This window comes from Pectinophora gossypiella, chromosome 13, assembly GCF_024362695.1.
Source record: "Pectinophora gossypiella chromosome 13, ilPecGoss1.1, whole genome shotgun sequence".
NCBI lineage: Eukaryota > Metazoa > Arthropoda > Insecta > Lepidoptera > Gelechiidae > Pectinophora > Pectinophora gossypiella.
In genome coordinates this window covers 2,021,386-2,041,960 of record NC_065416.1, presented here as the reverse complement: position 1 = coordinate 2,041,960, position 20,575 = coordinate 2,021,386, and the positions used below count along the sequence as shown (strand labels likewise).

General features: G+C 36.5%; 1 protein-coding gene across 2 annotated transcripts in view; it reads right to left on the bottom strand.

Annotated features, from left to right (window-relative positions):
• LOC126371692 (calmodulin-binding transcription activator 2) overlaps positions 1–20,575 on the bottom strand; it is a 273,169-nt gene that overhangs the window by 146,618 nt on the left and 105,976 nt on the right. For both annotated transcript variants that reach the window (XM_050016993.1, XM_050016994.1), the window contains exon 3: positions 16,177–16,268. The gene's annotated coding sequence lies outside the window, so the exon portion shown is untranslated. The remainder of the gene's footprint in view (positions 1–16,176; positions 16,269–20,575) is intronic.

The following is a 20,575-nucleotide window of genomic DNA, read 5'->3' as shown; positions in this document are numbered from 1 at the left end:
TCCTGGGCAGATCATGGATGCAGATCGACTGGGAGCAACGTATTTGTCGATTTGCCTTACAGTTACTTGCCCACATCGAGATATGGCTGGGCGTAACGTAATTATATAGTTCCGTTTTACGACGCGAGGGGCGCTGTTTGCACTGTGTATGAGTGGGAAACTGTATGGACGCCTCAAGTCTGCATAATCATCATCATCATCATCAGCCCATTACTGTCCCCACTGCTGGGGCACGGGCCTTCCCTATGGATGGATAGGGAGATCGGGCCTTAAACCATCACGCGGGCCCAGTGCGGATTGATGGTTATTAACGACTGCTAATGCAGCCGGGACCAACGGCTTAACGTGCCTTCCGAAGCACGGCACGAAGTGTAATAATATTAGACTGTATTGAAGTAAATCATAAAGATAAAGCCAATTTGTGTATAATCCATCTAATCAAACGCCACGCCGCCGCAAGTTATAACTCGAGGAAACGAAACGTTAACAATTTAATATTTACTGTACATTTTCCTTGTCCGAATAAAAATATACTCGCCTAACAAAATTGTTGTGTTAAATTAAGCGACTCGTGATTTCACTTCACGGCTCAGAGAAGAAGGAAGAAACGATTTTTACGGAAGAACATTTTTATATTCGTGCTTTAAGAAAGTAATACCTTGTAAAATCCCGGCTCGGAATCAAAACCACTTCTTCTACTACTCTTCTTCTATCGTGCGGATTGTGAGGTGAATTACCAACCCCATCAACCCTGGTGTCAGGGTTATTACCGAGCCGTCATAGGCCCCTGACATGACTCATGTAACGACTACGTACTTACATCAGTAAGTAATAATCGGGATCAACGGCTTAACGTGGCTTTCGAAGCACGAATCTATTTACTTTTTACTTTTTGGACAATCAGGTGATCAGCCTGTAATGTCCTAAACAAACTAGGGACCACAAAGTGATTTTTGTGATTTGTCCCCACCGGGTTTCGAACCCGGGACCTCCGGATCGTGAGCACAACGCTCAACCACTGGACCACGGAGGCCGTAAACAAAGCCACTGAATTCCACTTTATCAGGTTGAATTGTTTGAATTTGAGGATGGAAAAAATAAGTCGGACAGAAATAACTATGAGGAAGTTCTAGAAAGACTAAGAGGAAGGAGACGAAATGTTAAGAGTCATCGAGGACAGAAGACTGGGGTAATTGGGGATTAAAAAGGCTTCGTTGAAGCAATTTTCTAAAAAATCAGTATTGCTATTTGATATGTGGTGTATGAGTCGTTACATGAGTCCTGTCAGTGGCCTTTCGCGGCTCATTAGTAACTCTGACACCAGGGTAAATGAGGTCGGTAATCCACCTCACATCCCACACGATAGAAGAAGATATGTGGCTCTTAATTTTATTCAGCTGCTGTTAGTGACACCTGACTACTGAGGAGGATGCTTCAGGTCATGAATTTTCCGTCACAAAATTCATGTTAGTTTTTTGTTGAAAATTCCACTTTATCCAGAATTATGAGCTAAATTACCTCTTTAGTTTTCAGTAAATGCGCACATGTTAAATTGCAATATTGCTTTCAGACCAATTGCTTCAATGTGGCCTTTTTAAACCCCTACGCCTTACAGCTATACTTACATAGAATATTCCAAAATTAGCGCTCCATTCTCTCTGTCTACCCTGGATAAGGGTCATATTAAATACATTAAAACCGAATGAGGGCGAATGCAAAGAAATAATATGTAATAACTTCCGACAGTTAATATAAAACTCCTCAAATACACGATGTTCCCATTTCCTACATAACCTGACGACAAACACCGATCAAATATCTACTGTAACACTTTTTAGTGAGGGTACTTGTTGTACTTAGTATTGGTAGCTGTTATTTGTATTTGATTGTTGAAGTAACTGTTGTTAGGATCTGTAAATGGAATTACCGCAAGTTATCCGTCCTCCGATAGCCTTGAGATAGATTACTTGCGTCATTTTATAAATTTAGGGCTGCAGTAATTCGTAGATTTAAAGACGTAAAATAATATAATATATAAATTACTTAATTGCACACGACAAAAGTTTACATGACGGTGGCGTAACAGGAAGTATCAAGAACGTAAAATAACAAATATTAAATCCGTATTTCATTTACCATCTAAGCTGCTACGCTAGAGTGAGAGAGAATAAAAATGCTGTCTTTTCGGCCATGTAGTAAAATTATCTATCTTAACACATGATGAAAAATTGTTATGGGCGATAGACTGATCTCTTGTCACCATAAGATTAAGGTTCAACATAACCAACTTAGAACTTCGTATCAACAGTGGCTGCAAGTTGTCTTTGATCACTTGTAGCTCTGACTACTGCATTAGGGATTACGGGCGTAAGTTTAAGACTTAATTTGTTGTCAATTGACGTTTAAATTATTTCGTGGGCTCTTATTTGAGGAGCAATGAAGGATTACTTTCGTTATGAAATAGCATATAGGTATTAACTGGTATTAATAAATTGGAGATGTCCTTAGAAAAGGTTTAATACGATCTACTATGAACCGGCGTGCGTGAAGCGATTGATGAATGTGGAGGAAGCAAGAGAAGTGTGTCACGATCGAAGCAAATGGAATTCTGTAGTCTCTGCTTACCCCGGTGGGAAATAGGCGTGAGTTTATGTATGTAAGTAGGTATTAACTAGTATATTTAGTACTTGGTATCAATACTAGTTACAACAATCCCGTACCTATCTCCGAGGATGCTCTTGTAAACCTGTCCGGACACGCGACGTTAATAAGTTTCCAACATTTTACTATGACGTCAGGGAGAAAGTTTTGACTTTTAATTTCTTCATGTTTCTGTGTTTAACTTTACAACTCACATGCATATGAGTTGCTGCTCGATTAAGCAATTATTATAAGTGCATACCAAAAAAATGATTGATAACTAAAACCCTACTAGGAAAAATCCGACTATTCCCAGTAGTCTTACCAGTTGAACTACTGGGAATTTCCTTCCCAATAGACTTACTGGTAAGACCACTGGGAATTTTGACTTCCCAGTAAAACAAAATTCTCAATAGTTTTACTCGTATATAGATCTAGGTAATCGACCTTTAACAAGAATGGAACAAGAAACTATTTGTCCAAAAGTCTTACCTATAAACAAAAAATAATGTTTCAATTATTACTTTGCTTTTAATAGACATTTTTATTTGCAAAACACGATCAGCCGTGATCAGTTGAAGCCAGTAAACATCGCTCGATCGCCCGTTGCTAAAATTGCAAAAAAACACTACACTGATCGCGGGATCGTTAAATTTACATACGTAACCAGGACGGTCGGTGTTAACGGAAGGTGTAAACAAGGGTGGGGGTCTGAGGGGGCCTGGAGGGTTTGGGGGGGCTGGGTAACGAGCTGCGATATTCTCTGCGAAATGCAATTATGACAGGTGAAACGGGGAAATTGAAATAAATTTCGCTTTTTACTCGTCTCCTCTGCGAATCAACAAGCCAGTGATTAAGTCTATTTGATATTTGGAGGTTGAGTGTACTTTTGATGATAGGAAAACTGTACCTTTTTGTTTCACTACAAAAAATATCTGTTCCTTAACGTTCACAAATAAATATTTTGTTTATAACATAACTATAGGATAAGGAATAATACATAACATAAAGTCACAACTATATCCCAATGGGGTCAGACGTGGGGTGGTGGCGGTGGGGTATGGGCGGGGTGAAATCTGGGGTTAGTCAGAGGTACAACCATCGTAAGATGAACTAAGTACCCATACCTCACCGAGCTGTCTGTTAGACCATCGTAATAGGCGGTAAGCCGTATCGTCTATTTTGTGTATTATAGAAGACCCAAAATCGTACCCTGAGGAACGCGTTACTGCAATGTGCCTAATTCTATTGACATTTCATTTTAAGCCAAAAGAAAAATGTAAGTAAATAAGTAAATAAAATTTCGAAATGTAAACGCAAGCAATATAATACCTAAAAATCAACAATATAATCCCTTTCAGCTAATTGACCTAAGCAGTAAAATGCTCAACTTAGTTCCAAATATCGTACAAGTATTTATTTAAAGTGTTCTCTTTCATTTTGTATCTTTTAAGGACAACTTTTTTATTTTTTAAGCTTGACGTTATTATATTTTTTACTGTGGGATCGTTTAGTATCTTTCTTTGATGTAATTGACTAACATGCACATTAAATATTTTCTATCTAGTCTAGGGCCCTGTGCCGAGGTTTTTCTTGCAGCTTCTTTTCCCCGGCTATACAGGTTGTGAGAAGCTGCAGTAGTTTTAGGCGGATGAGACGTTCGTTATGTAAAAATTGACGATTCAAAGTGTAACTATGTTACCTACTGAATAAAGATATTTTTGAATTTGAATTTGAATTTAACGTCATCTTTTTTGTCAATGTTGATAAGTTTTGATCCGATTCGCCTTAATCCCCTCCAATTGGATCGTGTACTAAGTTCACTATAAATTATGAAATTCTGTTTACTAAATAAAGACAGCTCTTAAAGTGTCGAAAAACATATTTTTTTATCTATTTAACTTATTTATGAATTTTAATCAAGAAAAACCTAATAATAAATCCGGCATTTTATCACATTTTTCTATGACGTCACAGTATGCTTTTTCATACAAATTCTGTAGTAATTTCGTGTTTTAACGTTTAGTAAAAAGTAACTGATTTGATTAGTTGGAAACTAGCCTATTGACCGAGGGGAAGCCTATGCCCTGTAGTGGGTCGTACATAATGTTATTTTATGTTCTGCTTTTTAAGTTTCTAATAGATGTAATTTTTTAGTTACTCTTGCGTAATTCAATATATAGCTCCGTCAAAACTAAAATAAAAGAGTTTTATATGAAAAACATAAAACATGAGGTATAAGTTTTGCTCATCAGTCGAGTTGTGTACTCAAACTGACTTGAACTGTTTTCTTCTAGAGGTATATTAGGTATGCGATGTTGCAGATACCCGTTTGCAAGTTTGAATTGTATAACGCATAATAGGTTATTGTAAGTTATATCGGTGTGTGTGTGTGTGACGAGATGTGCTCACGCTGCGTACCTACACTCAACTAATTGTCGATCTTGGATAATGTAATAATACTTCTTTGTACGTCACGCCAGTGATGATGGCTAGTCCACGTTCAAATGGCCCTCCATTTTGGTGGACAGTAAATTGTATTAGATTAAGGTTGTTATTTTTATTTAATAAAAGAAAAAATAAAAATAATTATAAATTATTTTTGTTATTACGAGTATAGCACTTACCCCTCATAAAAAATATATAAACTGCCTATATACGTCCCACTGCTGAGCACAGGGATGCTCAAACAACTGGGAGAAAACACACGAAGAAAAAATTAAATTAAAACCCGTCCGAGTTTAGATCTAATTTTCTCTTTCATAAAATATTGTTTTCATACTTTTCTTTTCAATACACGTTCCCTGTATAAAAATGCAAAGTTCTTTAAATTGAATCAGTCTAAACCCTCGCATGTAAGCCGAAGGAAACCCTTTAACCGCGGTAAGTGTTGTATTGAATGTTCGACGGGGCGCAAGCATGCACCCTGGTTCATGCCATTTGCTTTGTTTTCTTCAAAAGAAAACTGTTTGAATTAAACTTGCACATTAAGCTTGTATTCTGAAACTTACTTATTGGAGAACTTTTGAATGAATTAATGAATAAAGACGTAATTGCGCACAAAAACAGAACAGATACAAGGACAATTTAAAAACTACAAATCTTAGAGGAATGACACATACATAAACTCACGCCTATTTCCCACCGGGGTAAGCACACCAGACTATAGAATTCCATTTGTTTTGATCCTGACACACTTCTCTTGCTTCCTCCACATTCATCAATCGCTTCATACACGCACGCCGGTTCAAAGTAGATCGTATTAAACCTTTTCTAAGGACATCTGCAATTTGGTCATCGTAGAGGAATGAATGCTAGTTTTATGCGGTTGAGTAATTGACTTTTACATAATCAAAATGTATTTATAAATAAGCGGGGGGGAAGGCAAGAGAGAAACCACTGCCCTATTTTTCCCTACCCACCAACACTATGTACCATGGAGAATGCTACACCGACATGAGCGTGGCTCTTAAATTATTGGTGACGATAAATACAGAATCATCGGCATCAAACTAATTTGCAAGAGTGTATTAATGTTTCAATATTAGTAATAAAATGGTCTGTTTGTTCAAAACAAAAAATTAGATAAACAGGTTCATTGACTATCATTATAACTTTTAAGTACGGTCACGAGCATTAATATGTATACACTTTGGTACCATGTCACATTAACTTTTTTGACAAATTGAACTGCAAGTCTCACTAAATGTCAAATAATGTTACTGCGACGGAGTCCTAAAGTGCAATATATTGCTCATGACTGTACTGTTTTATATCTCTTCAACAAATAATCCGTGGTATGTTAGCCAATGAGGGAGCCAACTCAGTATTTATATTTTAGTTATCAGCGTTTGACCTATAGGTCTCTGCAACCACTCCAAACACCCCACAAAAAGAAATGTCTTGAACGTCAACCCACCATACCCTGTATAACGCCACCTTATAATGATAACAACGTAAGCGATTTTTTTGAAAAATTACTTTCCGATGTAATTTCCTACCCTTTTTCCTACTGTTATTGTATTGTCACTGTGGCGTCCTCCAATAATAATTACTTTCTTTCTTTCTTTCTATTTTTTTTCAACAAAGCCCCGACTGCAATTTTTGATTTTGTTAAAAAAAATCAATTGCAATATTGCTTCTTAGATGAATTGCTTCGATGTGGCCATTTTAACCCCCCTGGTCGTTCTGCTTAATTATTATGTTTATGTATGTTCGTTGTTTTATTATATGCTTTATTACTTGTTAATTGTTTTACCGTAGAGCGATTTTTCTCCAGTTTTAAACTCCTACACGTGTTTAAAGTTTTTGCTTAAATCACCTGTATTTTTATTCGGAAAACACAGTAATTCTAAAGTAAGTATAATAGTCACTTACAAACTTACGATAACGATGAAAGTGTTGCTTGTAGAATTGCTCGTGTATAATTTCTAAGAAACTTACCTGTAATAGAAACATTAATACAATTAGATAGTATAATTTTACTGACTGACATTTTCCCAGCAATGGGATCTTGTAGGCTAGACTAGATTCGTGACATCGTAATCTGTGGGTTGTTTGGTGGATTACCAACCCCATCAACCCTGGTGTCAGGGTTACTATTGAACCGCCCAAGGCCACTGACATGGCTCATGTAACGACTACTTACTTACGTCAGTATGTAGTAACCGGGATCAACGGCTTAACTGCCTTCCGAAACACGGATCATCATATTTTCGGACAATCTGGTGATCAGCCAATAATATCCTAACCAAACTAGGGACCACAAAGTAATTTTTGTGATAATTATGTTCCAACCGGGAATCGAACCCGGGATCTCCGGGTCGTGAGTCCTACGCTCAACCACTGGACCACGGCGATCGTTAAGTAAGAATAATATTTTTCCGTATGGTTGTCTGGAGGAAATCGCTTTAAGCGATAAGGCCGCCATTTGCTATGTACCTAGTTAAGAGTCTTTTGTAATTATATCCTTTTATTTTGGTGCAATAAAGTATTTTAGTGTTTGTATTTTGCTGAATACAATCATAGTAGCTAAATTCTGAAGTCGGCGGATCCGAAGAATTATCGCAATACGATTTGTACCTTCTGAGAAACACGTGAACAAACCTCATATATGTATACACCTGTAAAATTTGGCACGCATGTTTTGATGCCCACATTGAATAACATAATACATACGGGTTAAATTGATAACCTTCTTCTTTATTCAAGTTGGTTAAAATAAGTAAAGGAACACGGTTAGTACATTAGGGTACCCGTACTTGTCTAGACTAAACCCCATTATAACGGTCTGAATAGAGTACTTGCTAGAGAAAATTATGACAATACACTCTTAGATATATGTATTTGTTATATTGTATTGTGATGTCGGGTAAGCAATCGCTGATAGGCAATAAATATGCGCAAAATATAAAAATAATAATTCAATGTTTTTATTAGCAAATGAAGAGAAAATGAAATAGATTTAATTTTATTTATTTGTAAATTTATAAATATCAGTAAATATTATTATTAAACATTTCAAAATGTTTACAATTTTCACTAAAATTTATTTCATTTTTGTAATTTTATTATTTCATAAAAAATTAATTTATCAAACACGGCGATGAAATATATGGGGGGGGGAGTAAACCTAGCTGGTAGTATTATTCCTTATTCTGTGTTTTGTTATCGGTTATACAACTGAATACATTTTGCTGATGGCGCAACCGTGTCTTATTGAGATAAAGCCCTTATTCCCAAGACTCCCAACAGAAAAGTTTCTACGCAATAAATGTTGGAAAACTGAGCAGCCAATCGCCAATACGAATAGTATCTCTCCGCCCCGCACCAAATCGTAGCGGGCGCCCACCTCACCCCCTCTTACTTTAATCTTAAATGGCCGTAAGCCGCTGAGAAGTAAGGGAGAGAGCGCGAACTGTGTCTCGCTCGCACTTACACGTTAGGCAGCACACGATAAGAATGAGATTTTTGTATGGACTGTCCGAAGTGTGTCACTGGTAAGAAATTAACTTCATAAACTACCTACCACGAACGGCCAACTCATCTACATAAATAAATTTAAATATCACAGACCACTCGTAACGAGGAACATTAGACATTACTGGATAATATGTGGAGTCCAGCATTCCTCATGCACCATTATCATAATAACTGGCAAGGGGGGTCACAGGGGGTCAGGGGGTCGGGGTCTAATTTACACCCGGCGCATTTCATTAGCCCATCTAATGTAAACTCAGAAAGTACCATTGCAAGTCGAACGTAAAAAGAGCGGGAAGAACGTGTAAAAATTGCTACTAAAATTGTAATTATAAGTACCTATTTAACATACAGTCATGAGCAATATAATGTACCCACTTTAGGACTCTGTCGCACTAACATAATTTGACATTTAGTGAGACTTACAGTTCAATTTGTCAAAAAAGTTAATGTGACATGGTACCAAAGTGTATACATATTAATGCTCGCGACCGTACATGAAAATATACATAATAATGTGGCATATATGAAAATAATTGTTACTTGACCGTTTAGTTTATCTATGACAAAAATAAAATAAAAAAATAAATAAATAATAAATAATAAAAAAAAATATTAAAAAATAATATAAATAATAATTATAAATAATTTCGATCACCGCTACACTTACGCCGTCTACTTGTTGTCAAGCGAGGGTTCAAACACCCTTAAAAGGGATTGCCAGTATGAAAAATATATGGTAAATATGTATAAATAAAGTTTGAAGTACTCCTCTTTAATAAAACAAGTTGATTCATAAGCTTTCACTCAAAACTTTATCTGAGTAAAAGTAACAAAGTTGCCAAACTTATCTCAAGAGATCTACTTTGTATCTTATGAAAACCGCTAACGGAACAGCAGTTTTACAGTTAAATTAAACAAGTATTATTATACACACGCTTAAAGTTACGCCCGTAGTCGCTGTCAGGGTAGACATGGGCGCATTTGTTTAGTTTTTTTTTTTTAAATTTTTGCCTTCCTAGATGCACGGGAGTGGTCTTATAATTTTCGGGGAGTCTAGGAATACCATATTATGTAATAAAAAAAGATAGGCGTCTGTAATATTTTGTTGCCATAGACTATTTTTTTTCCTTAAGTATAATAGGAAATACTAAATATGTTTGCCTGAAAAAATAGCTTTGAACAATGAGTGAGATTCCAGGCCACGTTTCTCAAAAACAATATAGATGGTGCTATTCAAATTTAACGCGATAATTACCTATTTTCTCTTTGCTCGGTTACATAATTATCAACTGGCAGAGACATATAAAAATATATTCATTTTGCTTGATATTTGAACCAGTAGGCTGTGCACGGTAACCGCGCCGCGCGAATTATATCGAATCCTTCAACCAATAGGCGTTTGACGTCCATCTACGTAGATAGCATTCGTATCGTTTATTAGTCGAAGCGCTCAATATAATTCGCGCCGCGTAGGGCGCGGTTGTCATGCAGACCCGGCTGATACGTACAGAATTACGATGCTACCTATATTTCTTCTCTTTATTTTGATCAGAATAATAATGGGTGGAAGATATGTTGTGCCTGTGTGTAATAATAAGATACCCAAAAACAAAGATAAAAGATGCGTATGTCTGTCATCCATGAAATTAGAAGGTTAAACGAAGACAAATCTGTACAGCGCCATCTACAGTTTTTTTGGGGAACGTAGCCTGGAAAGTCTCTCAATACGCGAATTGCGTAGTACTAGATATGTCTCTTTTCCCTTTGTAATACATTTTTAATCGTTTCCTTTTATGTTGTACAATAAATTATCTAGGCATTTTGGATTTTCATTCCCTCACACCCCATTGTTGAAGTAATTACGTTTGGAAATCTGAGCTGCAAGAGGAAAATAATGTGCTAAATCACTTTGGTTGTCGTTATAAGCGTTAAACTGTACAATACATTTATATTTTATTAAAACTTTTCATAAAAAATATGATATATATATATATTTGTAACTAGATGTCGCGTGGTTCGCTCGCAGCAAGCTGCTCGCGTGTCCTGTATTAGTTCAAAGCTTTTTCCCGCCATTTTTTTACCGCGATAGAATTTGACCAAGACTTGAATAGGTCTCGTGAAATCAAAAAAGTTCTAGGTGCTATAGTTTTGCCAGGCCGTAGGGTGACCCCTGATGCGGAGCAGTTTTCCAAGATGACGTTCCGATCACACCCCAATACATCATTTTTACCTTAGAGACATTTTCTGGAAAAACAAAAATTTGTATGGCGGCCATATTGTTTTTCGGCCATTTTGTTTTTTTTTTTTCACCGAGAATAAAATTTGACCAAGAATTAAATAGGTTTCGCGAAAACAAAAAAGGTCCAGATGCGATAGTTTCGCCAGGCCGTAGGGTGTCTCCCTGATGCGGAGCAGTTTTCCAAGATGACGTTCCGATCACACCCCTATACACAATTTTTACCCCCGAGGCATTTTCAGGAAAAACGAAAATTTTGTATGGCGGCCATCTTGTTTTTCCGCCATTTTGTTTTTTTTTCAACGAAGGTTGAATTTGACCAAGAATTAATTAGGGTTTGTGAAAAAATAATCGTTCCAGGTGCGATAGTTGCGCCAGGCCGTAGGGTCTCTCCCTGATGCGGAGCAGTTTTCCAAGATGACGTTCCGATCACACCCCTATACATCATTTTTACACCCGAGACATTTTCTGGAAAAACAAAAATTTATATGGCGGCCATCTTGTTTTTCCGCCATTTTGTTTTTTTTTCACCGGTGATAAAATTTGACCAAGATTTAAATAGGTTTCGTGAAAACAAAAAAGTTCCAGGTGCGATAGTTTTGCCAGGCCGTAGGGTGTCTCCCTGATGCAGAGCAGATTTCAAAAATCGAGAAGTACTTCCATACTCAACATGACATTCCGATTACACCCCCATACATTGTTTTTACCTCTAAGTCATTTTTCTGAAAAAACAAAATTTTGTATGGCGGCCATCTTGATTTTCCGCCATTTTGGTTTTTTTTCACCGGCGATTGAATTTGACCAAGATTTAAATATGTCATGCGAAAACAAAATTGCTCCAAGTTATATAGTTTCGCCAGGCCGTAGGGTGTCTCCCTGATGCGGAGCAGTTTTTCAAGATCAAGAAGTATTTACATACTCAACATGACCGTCCTATTACGCCCCCATACACAGTTTTTAGCCCCGAGACATTTTCTGGAAAAACAAAAATTTGTATGGCGGCCATCTTGTTTTTCGGCCATTTTGTTTTTTTTTCACCGGCGATAAAATTTGACCAAGATTTAAGTAGGTTTTGTGAAAAAAGAATCATTCCAGGTGCGATAGTTTCGCCAGGCCGTAGGGTGTCTCCCTGATGCGGAGCAGTTTTCCAAGATCTGGAAGTTTTCCCATACTCACCGGAAGATCTTGATCACACCCCCCATACATGTCTTATTTACCCGCCAATTTTTTGCCGCGATAGAATTTGACCAAGACTCGAATAGGTCTCGTGAAATCAAAAAAGTTCTAGGTGCTATAGTTTTGCCAGGCCATAGGGTGACCCCTGATGCGGAGCAGTTTTCCAAGATGTCGTTCCGATCACACCCCAATACATCATTTTTACCTCGCGAGACATTTTCTGGAAAAACAAAAATTTGTATGGCGGCCATCTTGTTTTTCGGCCATTTTGTTTTTTTTCACTGGCGATAAAATTTGACCAAGACTTTAATAGGCTTCGTGAAAACAAAAAAGTTCCAGGTGCGATAGTTTCGCCAGGCTGTAGGGTGTCTCCCTGATGCGGAGCAGCTTTCGAAGATCGAAAAGTATTTCCATACTCAACATGATGTTTCGATCATATTCCTCATACATCATTTTTACCCCCGAGGCATTTTCGGGAAAAACGAAAATTTCGTATGGCGGCCATCTTGTTTTTCCGCCATTTTGGTTTTTTTTTTCACCGAGGATTGAATTTGAGCAAGATTTAAATAGGTTTCGTGAAAAAAATATTGCTCTAGGTTTTATAGTTTTGCCAGGCCGTAGGGTGTCTCCCTGATGCGGAGCAGTTTTTGAAGGTCGGGAAGTATACCCGTACTCTTTATGACGTTTCGATCACATTCCTCATACATCATTTTTACCCCCGAGGCATTTTCGGGAAAAACGAAAATTTTGTATGGCGGCCATCTTGTTTTTCCGCCATTTTGTTTTTTTTTCAGCGGGGATTGGATTTGACCAAGATTTAAATATGTTTCGCGAAAGAAAAATTGCTCCAGGTTTTATAGTTTTGCCAGGCCGTAGGGTGTCTCCCTGATGCGGAGCAGGTTTTCAAGATCGAGAAGTATTTCCATACTCAACAATACGTTCCGATTACACCCCCATACATAGTTTTTACCCACGAGACATTTTCCGGAAAAATAAAATTTTGTATGGCGGCCATCTTGTTTTTCCGCCATTTTGATTTTTTTTCAACGACAATACAATTTGACTAAGAATTAAATAGGTTTTGTGAAAAAAGAATCGTTCCAGGTGCGATAGTTTTGCCAGGCCGTGGGGTGTCTCCCTGATGCGGAGCAGTTTTCCAAGATCTGGAAGTTTTCCCATACTCACCGGGAGGTCCCGATCACTTTTCTCATACATTATTTTCACCCCCCGACGCTCCTTCTGGGAGAACAATTATGTCAGTGAGTCAGTCAGTACATGGGTTTGTAGCTATATATAATATAAAATTTATATAGTTTGTTTGTTTTGATTTACGGTACCTATATGTTGTGTACGCATGTAATTAGCAAGCATATATTATATACCAAGTTTTCTTTTTATAATTCTGTCTGTAACAGTTTTATATGTATTGCTGTATGTGTACCTAAATAAATAGAATTCAGAAAGGTCTTACCGCAACTGTTGCCTCTTATTAATATTCAAGACTTTATAATAAAAATAATTGGGTTAGTCCACACATGTATGCTAATAGGATGTACCTGATAGTTCTAACGTGGGGTTCATTTGCATATGCCTAAAATTGGTCCTGGGCTAAAAGCTATTTTCTAGACTGACTCGTTGTATACCTGTATACCTAACAGAAGATGACTAAGCTATTCTATTACGTATTATGGGTCAGGCTTATTTTCTGTTTTACTACCACGTACTCAAACTCAAAAATAAATTTATTCACTTGGTAACAAGTTACACTTTGACTCGTCATTTTTACATAATATTATAATATTTTATCGAACGTCTCATCCGCTTAAAATTACTGCAACTTCTCACAATTTGTATAGCCGGGGAAAAATAGCTGCAAGAAAAACCTCGCCACAGGGCCTTAGATATACTTAAAAATATATATAGATGTTTAAAAAAATACTTACTGTAATATATTATTAAATCGAGGAATTATTCTTACTCTTACGGTCTAAGGACTAAATTGATTTTTAATAAAATGAGTATCTTTTAAGTATTTCAACATTTCCTAATCTGTTATATTTTTGACAAATAATACCATACTTACCTAATATTTATTTTGTTGTTAACAAATGTCAAAGTTATAAACATACTCGTATATACAGGGTGTTAGTGACATCGTAACGAAAACTTTAAGGGATGATTCAGACTATGATTCTGAGTTTATATCAAGTGGAATTTTCCGGTAAAAAAAAAACACAAATACACAAACACAGAGAACGAACGAACCGGAGCGGGAGTCACCAGTTCTTCCCTGAGTCTGCGACTTAAAAAAAATATATAAAACTAATGGCCCCGATTCCTGCAGACACCGCCTAATTTTATTTTAAGTTATATCCGTCATTTTCATATCCGTCGAAAAGGAAAGGGACGGATGATTCACAGCTCTTCATTTTCGGAAGAATGAGTGAATGAATGAATAACCCGGGCGAATCAAAAGGTACGTCGCTGGTATGCAATCCGTTTGACGTGCTGTCTACTTAACTGTGTCGGGTTATTGACGGATGTAAAATTTTTAGACGGTTGGTTTAGATTTGTGCTTAAAATTGACGTGTGTTCCATAAATTTTATGCTTGTCGATTGGGTAATCGATGTCCCTTTCCTTTTCGGCGGATAAGAAAATGACAGATATAACTTAAAATAAAATTAGATGGTATTTACAGGAATTAGCACCAGTAATCATATAAGAGTGATATTTAGTAGTGGTTCAACTAAGCCGCGCTAAGTAGGCTAAAATGTTCAGACACGAGTGTGTTTGCATATAATATGGATTGCCCGCGATTCCTGCCTACACTCAGTGATACTGTGACAGGTGCATTATTAATGCTAATGTTGCCATTCTAACTAGCGTTTAGTTGGCTGTCGTCATGTCGACCGTGTCTGAATAGGGGAAAAGAGCATGTTGGTAAAATAAAAATGTAATTCGGGTCTGCAATGATCTTTGCGATAATATTTGTCTATGTACACTCTAATTAAAATAAAATAAAAATAAAATAAAATAAAATAAAATAAAATAAAATAAAATAAAATAAAATAAAATAAAATAAAATAAAATAAAATAAAATAAAATAAAATAAAATAAAATAAAATAAAATAAAATAAAATAAAATAAAATAAAATAAAATAAAATAAAATAAAATAAAATAAAATAAAATAAAATAAAATAAAATAAAATAAAATAAAATAAAATAAAATAAAATAAAATAAAATAAAATAAAATAAAATAAAATAAAATAAAATAAAATAAAATAAAATAAAATAAAATAAAATAAAATAAAATAAAATAAAATAAAATAAAATAAAATAAAATAAAATAAAATAAAATAAAATAAATTAAATTAAAATAATTTGGTATATATTATAAAGTATATTTTGGAATTGAATTGGAATATATACACCATTAACACATGTTTATGAAATACGATGTTCGTGCGTCACCCAACAGGGTCCACATAATATCAGCGTCGTGGTTCACGCCGCGACTTGTGCTGAGTGAGGCCCTTTTATCTCAGGACGTCCACCACCACCTTATGGTCATTTCGACAAACATCCGTCATCCGTGTAATTGTTTTAGTGGAAATTTGATATGATGTTGTTGTCTTTTTTTGTGTGTGGCGTCCTTTTATAATAAACTTTTCTATTCTATTCTATTCTATCATTTTCATGAACTTATTAGCCGTGGTAGCCCAGTTGGTAGAACTTGACTCTTAATTGAGGTCTCAAGTTCGAATGATTTTCGAATTTGCTTTCGAATTCATGTTTGGATCATAAATAATTATCACGTGCTCAGCGGTCAAGGAAAACATCGTGAGGAAACCCAATGTATTTCGGAGGTACATGACCTAACCTACACGTTTTTCCCTTCGCGGGTTGGAAGGTTACACAGGCAGTCGTTTCTGTAAAAAACCTGTCAAACCGTAACGCTAGGAAAATGATGATTTTTATAAACTTATTATCATAGGAGGAAAGTTGAAGTTGAGTTGAGCAAATAAATAATTTGGTTAATAAATAATTAGTTTGGTAAACAGAATAAGGATATTTTTGAGTTTGAGTCTGCCTACCCCTTCAGGGATACAGGCGTAATGCTCATTGGAGAATCAACCTACCTCGTTGGTGTTCCATCGGTGTCGCTGCGCCGCGAAGTGTTCAGCTCGGGGCAGGCTCTCCAGGTTTTCGGGCAACTTGATCGGTTCGCCATCTGGAAAAAATAACGCATAACATAAGCTTACGACTATATCGCATCCGAGTGAAAGCCTCCAGAGCTCCCCATTTGTCCGCCCAAGTATTTAATACCATCTGCGGCAATTATCGAATAAGTCACGTTAAAAAAAAACTATAATATCACAATCTGTGTCAGAGGTACATCCATCATAATTAAAGCACATAATAACGGGTTCTTACCGCGTTTAAATGGGGATATGAGACTCCCGATATTTCGACACTGTTGCAAGTGCCATGATCACGGGATGACTGATGAGATTGGAGTGGAGTAGGTAGATCCATAATTTTCTACGGGCAGACTGTCTACCCTCTTTCTTTGCCGCTTGTTTATGTTTTTGATATTAAACGCGGTAAGAACCCGTTATTGGCCCCGATTCCTGCAGACACCGCCTAATTTTATTTTAAGTTATATCCGTCATTTTCATATCCGTCGAAAAGGAAAGGGACGGATGATTCACAGCTCTTAATTTTAGGAAGAATGAATAAATGAATGAATAACCCGGGCGAATCAAAAGGTACGTCGCTGGTATGCAATCCGTTTGACGTGCTGTCTACTTAACTGTGTCGGGTTATTGACGGATGTAAAATTTTTAGACGGTTGGTTTAGATTTGTGCTTAAAATTGACGTGTGTTCCATAAATTTTATGCTTGTCGATTACCCGTCCTTTTCCTTTTCGGGGGATAAGAAAATGACAGATATAACTTAAAATAAAATTAGATGGTATTTACAGGAATTAGCACCATTATGTGCTTTAACTTAAAACAAGGTACATCCATCGCCAGATGAACTAAGTTCTCACACCTCACCGAGCTTTCTGTTAGATCAACGTAATAGGTGGTGATGATGGAAAAAAATATAATGATTTCCGAAATAAAAACTATCGTATGTTCTTGCCTATGTTTTTATATTGGCTACTTGACAACCTAGTCAAATGAGATACTTTTTTCGAAATGTCAAAAAAGAAAATTTTCTTTGGAGTTTGTATGGAAATACTGTCCTGTGACGTCATCAATAAAAGCGGTCAAACGTCGTTCTCATTGTTACTTAATTCATGAATTAAATTCGAAAATAAGTGGACAAATAAAATTAGATTGATTTATGATCATCTTAGACTGGCTTCTATTTCTAGATAGCATTTTATAATTTATCTTTGACCAAGTCAATTACTCAATTATCTCTATAGGTACAAAATGTCAAATCCTACTATGAAAACTATAGAAGTTTCATACAAGCAGGTAGCAAACTACCCTCTTTTTCGCAAAATAACTAATTATTTTTTCACTTACAATTTCTGAGATTTCGTGATGAGTAAGTCAATCAGTCAGTAAGAGAAAGAACTTTTTGTTTAATATATCTATCATATTATGAAGACTAAAGAACTTGTTGAGCATGGCCAGTGTACGCGGACGCCCGTCGATTTACGTCATGCAGAAGTGTAATAGAAGTAAATTCTGTAAATCTTCATTTAAACATTGTATTACAAAAGATCTCTTAACAATAAGTTAACTTTATTTTAAAACATAATATTTTTAAGCGAACTCTTCTCCCATAAACAAAACGAGGAATTGGTTTTGTGGGGTTTTCATCGCAACAACATTTTTTGTGTCCGTCATCATCTCTCTAGCATTACCCCGTTTTTCACGGGGTCCTCTAACCTAACCTGAACATTTGACAGGTCCGGTTTTTCACAGAAGCGACTGCCAGTCTGACCTTCCGACCCGAAGGGAAAACCAACCAATACAGGTTAGGTCACCTCCGAAAATGTATTTCTCAGAATTAATGTGGGTTTCCTCGCGATGATTTCCTTCACGACTGAGCACGTGATAATCATTTATGATCCAAATATTTTTTGTGTCCTTATGAAAATTAAATACTTATTTTACTTACTTTATGTATGTTTATATTTAAACGTATCGTTCACTCTCCCCTGTGGATCTGACTTATTATGGCCTAGTGCCAAGTTGCTGTAAGAATTTATTACAATCAGAATAATCCTTGAGATTACCCAGAGGTCATTTAAATTGGACATACATGGTCCAAGACTGAGGGACTTTCTAATCGGCGTTTCCCAAAAACACGATAGATGGCGTTGTTAAGTTTTTTCTTCGTATCATCTTCTAATTTAATGGATAACAGACATATTATACATCGTTTATCTTTTTAGGTTTGTTTTTGGGTATAAATGATGACCCTTTTTATTACACCAAGGTACAATTACAACTTCCACCCAATTATTATTGTGATCAAAATAAAAAGAAACAATATAGGTAGCAACATCATTCTATATATAATGTGATCCAAATATCAAGCAACAAATAGTTTTATATATGCTTCTGACATAACATTACATTTTTAAATAATTATGTACCCCATCAATGAGAAAATAGGTAATTATCACGTTGAAAGTGAACACCGCCATCTATCGTTTGTTTAGCGAAAGTCAATTGAATAGTCCCGTATTAGAAAGAACAAATAGCTTCGAGTAAGAAGGAGCGCGCGCGAGCCGTCTGTCTTTATCTTACTTCTTCTTCTATCGTGAGGGTTGTGAGGTGGAGTACCAACCCCATCAACCCTGGTGCCAGGGTTACTATTGATCCGCCAAAGGCCCCTGACATGGCTCATGTAACGACTACTTACTTACATCAGTAAGTAGTAACCGGGACCAACGGCTTAACGTGCCTTCCGATCACCTTACTTTTGGACAATCAGGTGATCAGCCTGTAATGTCCTAACTAGGGACCACAAAGTGATTTTTGTGATATGTCCCCACCGGGAATCGAACCCTGGACCTCCGGATCGTGAGCTCAACGCTCAACCACTGGACCACGGAGGCCAAAGCTGGAGGTGTAGGTACTTAGTTCATCTTGCGATGGGTGTACCTCTGACTACCCTAGACTTTTGACTAGCTTGCAACTACACACATAGGTACTTGTCTTACTTACGCGATGAGAATGAGATTTTTGTATACAGTACACAGGGTATGACTAAGTTTTACCACGTGGAAAAAAAAGCCGTACTGTCTTCTAGTGACTTGTATTGTATACCTAGCTCCGCCCACCCTGATAGGAACCACAAGCGTGGTTTTCCATATAAACTTCACTTTCCATACGCTCTAGATACCCGTACCCGTACTTCCAAACAACTTTTTACCAACGTCAAAAAGCGACTATTAATAGTCGGGCTTTGAAAATAGCCCCTTCTTTAATATTCGCAAGCGCGGTGTAACCTTTGACACCCCCACCCCTTTCCGACTAGAGGGGTAACTAACCCCTAGAGGGATGGCCCACGCTAAGACGAATAGCCTAAAAGACCTAGGATTTAGTTTAGGTTGACTAAAACGAGACTTGAATAAAGGCTTTGTTAAGGCTGGAAAAGCTGGTTAGCTAAATTAATGGAAATTGTAGTATAGTTGTTGGGAATTTCTGAGTGTCTGGCTTCATTTGTAAATAATGGTGTCGATTTTGAGACACAAACTTGAGCTGATCTTAATTTGTCAGTTCTAAAAATAGGTGCTATCCTTCTCTAACTGTAAGTGTAAGAAAGAGACACAGCTAGTTTAAGAACTGTGTAAATTAACCTTAATTAGAATCAGCACTAACTAACATACTCGTAAACATTGACTTCTTTATTTTTTTAGTTAAGATGACTTAAGCAAGACCGCTTAATATTATTTACGGTTTTTGGCCATATGATGTTTATTGTTGTATTTTTTTTAAAAGCAAGACAAAGAGAGACTCGAAGCCTTTGAGACGTGGTATTGAAGGAGGACGGAAATAATAAGTTAGAAGTAAGACGGAAAGGGGTACTTACTAATGAAAAACTAGTAAGAGTAAGGGAAAGGAGACAGAAGAGGTAAGATGATTGGACACTTAATAAAACACGACGAATTTATTAAAACATTATAGCAGGGAAGATAGAAGGAAAGAGAGGAAGGGGAAGACCAAGAAGAGCGTACATGGAACAAAGAGAAGGCGAACGCCGTGTAGTATAGTTTTAGAAATACAGTTTTTAAACATTCAATACGATCCTTCCGTACTTGGTACATTTCGTCATATATTCTGATTAGTACGAGTAGATACGATTTCCTACTTAAAAGAAAAATCTTGGCAAACAATATTAGTAATAACTATTAATGAAAATCCGAGAAAAGCTCGCAGCAAATAACGAAAGCCACTCTATATATTTCTTAGATAGCGACAACAAATTAGTGTCACCACAAATCTGTCTCCTTTAACATGAGGTTTGCGCTCCAATTCACACACAACGTACCCACGAGCTAACTG